Source organism: Ambystoma mexicanum, chromosome 13, assembly GCF_040938575.1.
Source record: "Ambystoma mexicanum isolate Mex_15411 chromosome 13, UKY_AmexF1_1, whole genome shotgun sequence".
In the NCBI taxonomy this organism is placed as follows: Eukaryota; Metazoa; Chordata; class Amphibia; order Caudata; family Ambystomatidae; genus Ambystoma; species Ambystoma mexicanum.
The window spans coordinates 546,317,063-546,328,604 of record NC_090938.1 but is presented as its reverse complement, the minus strand read 5'-3'; positions in this window follow the sequence as shown (position 1 = coordinate 546,328,604).

Here is an 11,542-nt window from a genome sequence, read left to right as displayed (position 1 = left end):
GATGGTTAGAGCATTTGTTCTTTTGAGAGCCGTGGCGTAAAAGTGGAGAGAGAGTAAGTTGCAAAGTGATTGTGAGGGGGTCGGGACGGTGGCATCTCAAGTCTTCCTCGCTGGTAGTTTTGGTGCTGGCTTGAGGGGATTCTCTGTGGGAAGGCTGTTCATTATTTTTGGTTGTCAGGCTCTTCGTTGGCCCAGGGAACCGGATCCGTTAAAGAAAAACACATAGAAAAGAACCCATGGACTTACGGAGTGGTTTTGCCTCTCTGGAGCAGTGTCTCGAAACTAAATCTGCGAGTACTTAGCTATGGGTCCTACTGTTTGCACTTTGTCGATAGTCTGTGGTAAAGACGTTTCGGAAGAGTCTTTACCATAAACATTGAGGGAGAGGGGAGTGCTTCCAGTTTTTTCTGATCCACTCCTAAGGCTTCTGGAACAGACTTCTTCTTTGGGGTCTGTTAGGGAGATAATTCTTTTGCTTCATGCCGTCTCCTAGTGAGACCCCCAGCACTTTTTGCTGGAGTGCTGGACTTTTTCCTTTTTAATCCTGAATGAGTGAAGCCTTTTTCCACTCATTCATTCTTGTGGGATCTGTTTTTTGGAACTCTATTTTATATATAAGTCCTCATGAGTGACCTGGATATCATTGAGCTATTTCCAGCAGTTAGGGATATCTGCTAAAAGATTCTGCATTCTGATGAACAAAGTGCTGGGTGAACCCTTATACCCCTGTACTATGCAAGTGAACACAAAATGACTTCCCTTATCCGTGAAGGCTATCTATTTCTGTCTTTCCTCCCTTAACGGTTGTGTGAAGTATTCTTTACTGTGAAGGGTCAGGAATGAAACTCAGAAACATATTAAATATGGTTTTGGCTAAATAACTTTATTGATAAAATAAAAGGGTTTGGAGAAAGGCCCCACTCTCCCTGTGCTGGAGGTGTTTCCCTACATAAACATTACACTAAAGATCTGTCAGTATCAGAATGTCCAAAACAAAACCGTCCTGTGTCCATAGTACTATTCCGACCCTCATATTCTAAGACATAGGTCTTCAAACTGTGGGGCGAGCCCAGCAAATGGGCAGGTGCAGCTCACATGGTCGGACTGGAGAATAAGTGGCCTCCAGTTGCAAATGGACATTCATTCCTTTAGTCACAGACCATTTCAATAGTACCTAAGGGGGTGTTTTTTGTTAAGATGTAAGCAAATCATGATATTTAAAGAATATTTATTCAGCAACAATGGTCAAAACTACTAGCTGCATAGTGAAGTGACTCATCAAACTGGCCCACATTGGCCAAAAAAGTGGCCCATTTTGACTGGCCCACACTAGCATTTTGCATTTTTGGTACAGGCATTGCCCTATTTCCCTATAGGCCAGTCTGAGCCACCCGGAGGCCCCCTCATCCATTATGGAGGAGCCAGCCCAGTAAAACACTGAGCACTCTCTCAGCTGCCTTTTCCAGCTGAGGGAGTGCTCCTGGGATGGCTGAACTGTCAAAAGGGAAACAATGTTCCCTTTGACAGTTCAGTTCCCCAGCCGCACATGCTCACTGAGCCATGCAAGGCTGGGGGCCTTTTGCTTTGCCAGCCTTACATAGCTCATTGGAAATGCTGGCTGGGGCACTGAATGTCTGTACGTGCGAGGGGGCGCTCCTGCGCCTCCTCGCACATACGGACAGAGCAGCCTGCAGAAGGTATGTTTATGTTCATTTGTGTTTTAATTAAATGTGTGTATCGATGCATGTATGCTTGTGTTATGAGTGAGTGTATGGTGATGGGAGCACATGCGTGTGTGTGTTTTGGTCAATTGAGTTAATTTGGTCGAGTGCGGGGTGGAGGGGGGATGTAAGATTTGAACAACAAAGGCATTGTAAAAATGCCTTTGTTGCACAAGCCCCGTACCCACCTGCGAAAATCAGCTCTCCGTCTGAGGCACTGTGGAGCCCAGGGGACAGGGATGACCAGGAAACACTGCAAAGAGCCAGTGAGTCCACGCTGGGACGAAGGGAACAACAGAGTGTATTGGCGAACACGTATGTCAAAAATGTAACCACCGAAAGCTGATAAAGATTGGCAATCGTTAATTAATTTTGAAAGCAAACATTTTAAACCACATTTGCCTGAGACGGGAATCTTTACAGGATGATGTGAATTAGCCCATAAACTTGGTGGTGAATGTTTTGAGGTGTGAGTGGAACACTAACAAGGCAATATAATATGGACAAAAGGAATTAGCCAAAAGAGCTAAAATTGTACATTATCAAAGGTGGAGTTGCTGGTACAGGAAACTACAAGATGCCTTGGCAGGAGAGTATCTAGGTTATTACAAGTGTGTGAGACCATGAAGCCCCAGCAGGAGAGTATACCAGGCAATTGCAAGTGTGTGAAAACACGAAGCCCTGGCAGGAGAGTATACCATGCAATTACAAATGTGTGAATACAGAAAGTCTTGGCAGGAGAATACATCAGGCTAGTACAACCATGTGAATATAAAGGAACAATTGCATAAATACAAGAAGTCCTGGCAAGAAAGTATACCAGGCAACCCCAAGTGTGAATATAGGGAAACACATGGCAGGGGAGTATACCTGGTATCCTGACAACCTAAACAAGAGAAAGGACTAACTATTATTGTCAAACAATTGTGAATAAGAATCCAGGAGAAGGGAGACACCCTCTGGATTGAGGAGCAATGTCCTTGAGAGACTTTATGTTGGAGTTTTTATTTTATTTAGTTTTGAACAATTATTGAAACACTGAAGGCCAGAGACAACATCCTTTTCAACTTAATATTTATTGCCTCAACAGTGGTCTTCAAACTTTTTAGGCCTGGGTCCCCGAAGCAAAATGTGGTCAGGTCATGCCCCCCAAATTGCCAAAATGGACAGGAAGTCCAAATGGCTATGAACTATCGTGCACCGTCACTGCACCCTACTCCCAGTATAGTCACTGGGCTCCCCCACTTGCTCCCATCACAGTCTCTGGACTCCCTCATCCCACTCCTAGCCAGGTCCCTGTGCACTCCCCACCCCACCTTACCTCAGACCCTGGGCTCTCCAAACCCTGCTCCCACCACTATTCCATGGCTCCCACCCATCCTGCTCTCACCACAGTCCTGGGATCCCCACCCTGCTCCCAGCACAGTCCCAGGGCCAGTGGTGGCTTGTGAATTTTTTAAGTGGAGGGGTATACATTTTTCCACCAGATATGCCATAGCGACCGAGCGCAGTGAAGGAGCCCAAGCCAATTAAGGGGGGGTTCTGAGGGGTTTCCCTGTGAATTTTTTTTAAAAAAATACTGATTTAAAAAGTTGCATTTTAGAACATACCTAAAAAAAATGGGTAAAAAGCCAAACAGTTTGCAATTGGTACTGGGGGGGCCAGGAGGCACGCATGATATATTGGGCATCTGTGATAGATGTCCAGTAAAAAGATACCATCCCTGTCCCCTGGGTCCCACAGTGCCCAGCACAATCAACATGATTATATGTGTATGCAAGGCGCTGGGGGGGCCAAGCCCTTTTCCAGTTCCACCTAGGTGCGTGGCTCATCCCTCTTGCCTCCAGTCCCAAGACAGCGTGGAGATACACCCAGGCCCGGCGAGGCCAATTCCAACATGGCCGCCACTGCCTGACCCTGTCTTCACACATCGTGCCTGGAGGCTGATACAATTGGTCTGCTCCCTTGTAAAACCCTGCAGCCAAAGGAGCCGGATGGCAAACCCCGTCCTCCACCTAAGGGCCGCACTTAATGGGCATGACAACCAGTGTTGCCAACTTGGCGACTTTCTCGCTATATTTAGCGAGAAAGTGCGCCCCCCTAGCGACTTTCTGCTAAAAAAGCGGCTAGCGAGAAATCTAGCTACTTTCTTCCATTGGTTTGGGAATTACACTTTTTTCTATTGGTTTCCAAACCAATGAAAAAAAAGTAGCTAGATTTCTCACTAGCAACTGACCTAATGCGGACGTAACTCTTGACTTGACAGCTGTGGGGTCACCAGTGTATGCAAAAGCAAAGCGTGACCCCATCCCGCAACCTGTCAGGCTCAGCCTCCATTTCGTGGAGTGCTTCACTGATCAGGCTGCTGATGCAGGGCACTGGCAAACGTTGCCTTTCGGCTCTGCGGTTTTTCCCCAGTGAATTTAGAAACTGAAGGGTGACTTTTTAAAGTGAAATTCACAGATGTTTGCCGCTCTGATTTTCAATCGCCCATCATGCACCTGGCCAAATATGTAAATTAGGCAATGACGTCATTTGGCTACTTCTAGCTACTTTTGGGACAGCCAATAGCTACTTTTCTTACTGAGGAGTTGGCAACACTGATGACAACTCCTGTCTGGGCCCTTTTCCAGTTCTACCTAGGTACAAGGCTCATCCCTCTTTCCTTCAGCCCCAAGACCGCATGGAGATGCACCCAGGCCCGGCTATGCCGATTCCAACATTGCCACCACTGAATGACCCTGCCTTCACGCATCATGCCTGGAGGCTGATGCGATTGGTCTGCTCCCTTGTAAAACCCTGCAGCCAATGGATCCGGATGGCGAACTCTGGCCTCCACCTAAGGACCGCACTTAGGGGGCATGACGACTCCAGTCTGGGCACTTTTCCAGTTCTACCTAGGTACAAGGCTCATCCCTCTTTCCTTCAGCCCCAAGACCGCATGGAGATGCACCCAGGCCCGGCTATGCCGATTCCAACATTGCCACCACTGAATGACCCTGCCTTCACGCATCATGCCTGGAGGCTGATGCGATTGGTCTGCTCCCTTGTAAAACCCTGCAGCCAATGGATCCGGATGGCGAACTCTGGCCTCCACCTAAGGACCGCACTTAGGGGGCATGACGACTCCAGTCTGGGCACTTTTCCAGTTCTATCTAGGTGCGAGGCTCATCCCTCTTGCCTCCAGCCCCAAGACCGCATGAAGATGCAGGCAGGCCTGGCGAGGCTGATTCCAACATGGCTGCCACTGCCTGACCCTGTCTTCACACATCATGCCTGGAGGCTGATGCGATTGGTCTGCTCCCTTGTAAAACCCTGTAGCAAATGGAGCCATACAGCGAAGCTGGACTCCACCTAAGCGCTGCACTTAAGGGGCATGATGCCCCAAGACCGCATGGAGATGCAGGCAGGCCCAGCGAGGCTGATTCCAACATGGCTGCCACTGCCTGACCCTGTCTTCACACATCATGCCTGGAGGCTGATGCGATTGGTCTGCTCCTGGTCTGCTCCCTTGTAAAACCCTGTAGCAAATGGAGCCATACAGCGAAGCTGGACTCCACCTAAGCGCTGTACTTAAGGGGCATGATGACTCCTTTCTGGGCCTGTCTGGGTCCTGGAGGACCCTGATGGCCCCTTCCCACCACTGGGCACGCTGTAAACCCTGGACACCAGCTTGTTCCTGGATCCTCGCCACATGCTGGTAAGACTACCACCACCCGACAATGCTGATATCCAATGTAGTACAATGCTCTTTTGATCTCCTTCTTCAACCCCATATGCCCTTGGGACTACTGCCTCCTGTTTCCCACACTGCATTGTCTCTACGCCGGTTAACCACACGGCCAATCCTCTGCTACTCGGTCTCCCGCCTGACCCTATTGCAACTTAATGACTCTCTGCTGCATCTAATACCCAGCATACTAACCCTTGGCCCCAACCTTCATCTGGGCACGTTTGCATCCTCTACCCCACCCCCTACCTCCTCGTCCATCATTGCGTCACTGTGAACCTGACCTAGATCATGCCACTTAGCTGCAAAAAAAGTCTTAACTACCTAATTGCTAAGGATCATCCTGACTCCTATAGAAAGTCACTTTACTTACTACATCATACCTGCATATTTACCAACCACTTCAACCATTCTGTTACTTGTATTAACCTTATACCATGTCCCGTTTATGCAACTGGCAAAACATGGTGTAGCCTTGCCAGACTGTATATATGTACCTTACCATGGCCTCCATACGCAACCTGATGTAGCTCCCCATAACATGAGGAATAGCTTTGCCAGACTTTATTTATGTACCTTACCATGACCTCCATATGCAACCTGATGTAGCTCCCCATAACATGAGGAGTAGCTCTGCCAGACTGTATTTATGTACCTTACCATGACCTCCATATGCAACCTAATGTAGCTCCCCCGTAACATGAGCAGAAGCTTTCGCAGACTGTATATATGTATCTACCATATTCTATGTATGCACTTTCTGTAACTAGCACCTAGATACCTCAGGGTTTTGTGCGCTGTAATAAATGCAAAAATAAATAAAGAGGGAAACATGGTATTTTTGACTGGACATCTATGATCGATATCCAGAAAAGAAAAATACCATCCCTGTCCCCTGGGCTCCACAGTGCCTCAGACGGAGAGCTGATTTTCGCAGGTGGGTACGGGGCTTGTGCAACAAAGGCATTTTTACAATGCCTTTGTTGTTCAAATCTTACATCCCCCCTCCACCCCGCACTCGACCAAATTAACTCAATTGACCAAAACACACACACGCACACACACACACACACACGCATGTGCTCCCATCACCATACACTCACTCATAACAAAAGCATCCATGCATCCATACACATGCTGACGACAGCCACTGGATTGTCTCTCCATTGCGCTGTTCAGCTTTCGGCTTCCCTGCTTCCCGTGGTTCCGGCTGGACTTCTCTTCTCATCACAGCTCTCCGGTAAGCTTAAGCTTCTTCTTGCGTTTTTCCACTGGCGAATGCCCAGGAGTACTGTACTTTCTTCTGGCATTGCTGCATGGAATCTTCTTTGTGTCATCTTCTACTGCTCAATTTATGAGCCGGTTGGGTCCAGTGTGCTTCTTTCGGTCCTCTGGCCACACGAAGAGCTGCAGCCCGCTTCCAACAGCAGTCTGCCTTTTCATTTGGTGATCTTGTTTTAAATATCCTGGGCACAGGTGTATGCTCACAACAACCAGAGCATTGCCTGTGCTTGGGGATGCCTCTGCTCTGCATGCCTGCATTCCTCTTCCTCCTTGCAGTGTTAAGGTGTTTCTGGGAATAGTAGTTCCTGTTTATTAACTTGCATGAAAACATTGGAGGAATGGTTTTCACATGTCTGAGGGTGAATTAATGTTTGAAGAATTGTTTGAGGGAAATCAGCATGTTCCCTTGAGGGAGCAGAGAAAGAACCACAATATGCTCTTAGGGTGTTATGTATGGGAGATTCATCCTGCAAGGGGGATCCATTGTCTCAACTGTGGACATCACCACTTTCTCCTGGAGGCGATTTCCTCCTTCATATGGCCGCCCCCGGGGTCAGGAGTAGGTAATGGCTGCCGTCCCCTGGCAACATGGGAGGAAGTCACCTCTGGGAAACAGTGATGACTCCATCGAAATCATCACATTACCTAGATTAAGGTTTGCTTTGTATTTTCATCTCCGCAGGTTGGTTAAAAGTCCCAAACAATGCTGATTTTGAATTGCCTCTGTGTTAGAATGTGCAAAGGTATTATGTGGGGTTGCTTGTTTTATAATTATCCCATGGTCCATCACCTATTGTGATGGAGTATTTGCAAGCACAGCGAATGCATGTGCTGGCAATTTCTTCTGGATTTTCACCTTCCAGCTGAATATTCACAAAGCACCCTTCATTATTTGTTAACATTTGGCCAGAGTGTGTAGTTATTTCTGGATTTTTATGTGCATCAGCGTGCTCCAATAATGCCTTATGACTGGACTCAAATATAGAAATGTCAGACCCAGAATCTAACAGGACATCTATCCAGTCAGTGCAATTCTTTGTCTTCGGAATTAGCTGATGTGTGCACAGGATCTGCCTTTTGAACATGAAGGGCTGCAGCTTCCTTCCTTTCAACTTTCATGTCTTTCTCCTCAGCTTTAAAATGCCATTATGTCTTTGCCTCTGGGGAATGACATGAGCCCCTGTCAGTGCCATATTTCTGCGGACTCATTTGATTTATATCTCTGAAATCCTAGTCTCTAGGTCTGAAATTGGACTGCCCAAGTTCTCCTATGCCTGCAAGTGACTTGCCACTGGGAATATCCAGGTCTCCTGTAGTCTTCTCATTTGTTTATTCTATGTATTTTTCTTCCTCTAGTGACAGAAGTTGATGGCAGTGTATCGTACCACACCTTCTCCCTTGAAAAGTTCCCCTGCCTCTTGAGGGCCACCCTTGCTGATGTACCTCTTTGTCTGGCTTACTCCCTTGTTAGCCTTTTTCTGTGCCTATGCATCACTCCTGCCTAGGTGATCTCTGCCTAGTGATTGGTAAGTAGATGACACTATGTTCCCAAATTGCTCCCTCCGCAGGCCACTCTGATGTTTAAGGGGAGGAGCACATTGAGTTGTGTATTCATCACTTATGTTGGCAGGAATCTGCTCTTGTGGAGCTGCCAGGCAGTGGTCAGGATTAAACTTGATCCAAATGCTGTTGAACAGGTTTATACTGGGGAGAACAGTGATGTGTCTCCTATTGGAGCATTGGATGATGATGATGAGGTGGTCAAGTGGCCACCCAGTGTGTTTAAAGGGAGTCTAGGATGTCTCTGAGGGTTCATCCATAGGATCAGATTGAAGGTAGGTGCAACTCCTTTTGCAGCCAAACTCAGGTCTGTGCTGATATCGCTCCGGAAGGAGGTGGAGCTGGAATTAAACAGGTTGCCAAAAAGATGGTGTCATTGAACCTGCAGAGGCTTCAAAATGGGTGAGCCCCATTGTAGCGGTGAGAAAGGGCAACAGGACCATCAGGTTATGCATCGTCCTAAGCAAGGTCAACATGGTGACAGAAAGGTTCCTATTGCCGAAGATTGATGAGATGATCTCGGGCTTAGCTGGTTTGAGGGTCTACTCCTTATTGGATTTAAGGTCAGCATACCATCATATCCATAAGCATCTAGACTCTTACAACATAGTGACATTTATCACTCATGTAGGGTTATTCAGGTGTGTCAGGATGCCGTTCAGTTTGGGGTCCACCACCAGTGTCTTCCAGAGATTAATGTACACCCTCCTTGGTGATGTGAAGGGTGTGAAGATTTACCAAGACAACATTTTAGGGTTGGGGTTGTGACAGACACGAGCACAATGTGAGGTTAAGATTGGTATTGTAGGGGCTACGAGATGCCGGTTTAACACTGATTCGGGAGAAATGCAAATTTGGAAAGCCCTTATTGGACTTCCTAGGTTACAACTTATCGGGTGAAGGTATAAGGCCCAAGCTAAGCACTGTCAGGGCAATTGCTCAGATGTCACCCCCAAGACCAAGTCGGAGGTGTCTTCATTCTTAGGGCTGATTGAGTACTATCCCAAGTTTGTGAGGGGTCTGGTGGATAAAACGGTGGCTTTGAGGAGGTTAACTAGGAGAGGAGTCAAATGTTAATGGTCTTATGCATGAGAGGAAGATTTTGGTGTGGTCAAACAAGGCATTTTGTCTTCTCAAGTACTGCAGGGCTTCGGAGAGAGAGTTGGAGGACAGTTGTGTACAACGATGCCTCCGAGTTTGGTTTGCGAGCAGAGGTCACATAGGAATCGGGCACATCACATCGCTGCATATTGCTGTGGCGTAAGGAGCAGACAATGTTGGACATTTCGGCGAGCGGCTTCTAAATTTGACTTTATTGCACATTTCACTGTGCGTGCACACTATCTTATTTGGTTCATCATGCTGCGCTCCGCGCATTCCCACTGGTGAATTGATTGTGGTTTTGCCATATTGAGGCCTGATGCCTTAGGCCTTCTAAGATGGCTGTGTGCTGGTTTGAGTTTTTAATTTGCTCTTGCGGCTTCTTACGGTGCCAGCTCCCACCTCCTTCTCACTTGGGTTGCCATTGGCCCCATAAACCAATGGGTGCAACCGGGAGGCGGCCGCACCATCGAAGGTCCACTTTGAGGCCCGCCTCCATCTTCACTCATTCCTTTCCTACTGCTGTTCCCTACGGCACCCATTCCCTCTGCCCACGAGCACCCTCCATCGATGCCTGAACTTCTCTGCTGCTGCATATTGCTGTGGGGTAAGGAGCAGACAATGTTGGACATTTTGGCAAGTTGTGGGAGCCGGCCGCACCATCGAAGGCCCACTTCGAAGGCCCTGTCCACTCTTGTCCACCAAGGTATGCCACCAGCCACCCCTATGTCTCCCCCACCCTCCGTCATTGTACCCATGTCTCCCCTGCCCTCTGCCATTGTCCCCATTTCTCCCCTTCCCCCCGCTTGTGTCCCCATGCCTCCCCTGCCCCTGCCCCCATGTCTCCCCTGCCCCCCGCTTGTGTCCCCATGTCTCCCCTGCCCACCACTTGTGTCCCCATGTCTACCCTGTCCCCCACCATTGTTCCCATGTCTCCCCTGTCCCTCGCCATTGTCCCCATGTCTCCCCCGCCCCGTCAGTGCCCCCATGTCACCCCTGCCCCCGCCATTGCCCCCATGTCTCCATGCACCCCGCTTGTGTCCCCATGTCTCCCCTGCCCCCACCAGTGTCCCCTTGTTTTCCTCCTCCTTTTCCTCTTTCTTCCTTTTCTGCCCCCTGTGCTTGCTCTCTTCCCTCTCTCCCCTTTCCTGTCCCTCTTCTTCCTTCCCTTTCTCCCTTTGCCCCTCACCTCCCTCTCTCCCCCTCCTCCCTGCCCTCCTCCCCTCCCTTATCGCCGTCTGTCATTTCTGGCACTAACCCAATTGTCGTCTGGCATAGTAATTCGTAGCCGCCTGTCTTGCAGCCGTCTTCCCCTCTCCTTTACCTCGTTACTTCCCTAAGCACTTACTCTTATCACAGGTCCCTTGACCACTGATAACAGCTTGTCTGTCCCCCTTTACATTCTGTTCTCTCTTCCCCCTCCCACCCCAGCACTATCTTGACAGTCATCAACCTTCAATTGATAGTCACTTGTTTTGTTTCCTTTCCTCACCCCTTACGTCCTCTCCCCCTGCCCCTCTCCTTCCCCCTCCTCTTGTCACTCTTGCACTGCAACAATTGTCGTCATGCATAGTAATGTTACTGCTAGTTTTGTCTCCCTCCTCCCCACCCTCTCTACCCCCTTATTGTTTTATGCACTTGTACTATCTGTTATGATTTGATAGTAATTCTCTCACATTCTGTACTGTTTCAAGGACTTGTATGAATGTATGTGTATTTCTCCCATGTTTACCTCCCTCCTTGTAGCACTTTGAAAAACATTGTGTATAGGCGCTATACAAATAAACAATCAAAACAATAGCATTTGCCTCTCACATGCTTAAGGATGTTGAGAGTTGCTACTCGGTTGTAGAGCAGGAGGCTCTTGTGGCGATCTGGGTTGTCCTCAGGTTCAGCATTTACTTGGTTGGAAGGCATTTTGTGATACATACTGATCACCAATGGCTGGTTTCGATTTTCAACAGCAAGGGTCTGGATGGGGTGACGCAGAGGAAATCGAAATGGATCACAAAGCTTCAAGGTTTAGATTTCACAATGGAACGTGTGCGTGGTAGTGAAAATGTAGTTGCTGATGCCCTCTCTTGAAATCCCATTGATGATGAGGTTGGTAGTGAGACCATTATGGAAGAGGATGTAAGGGATATTT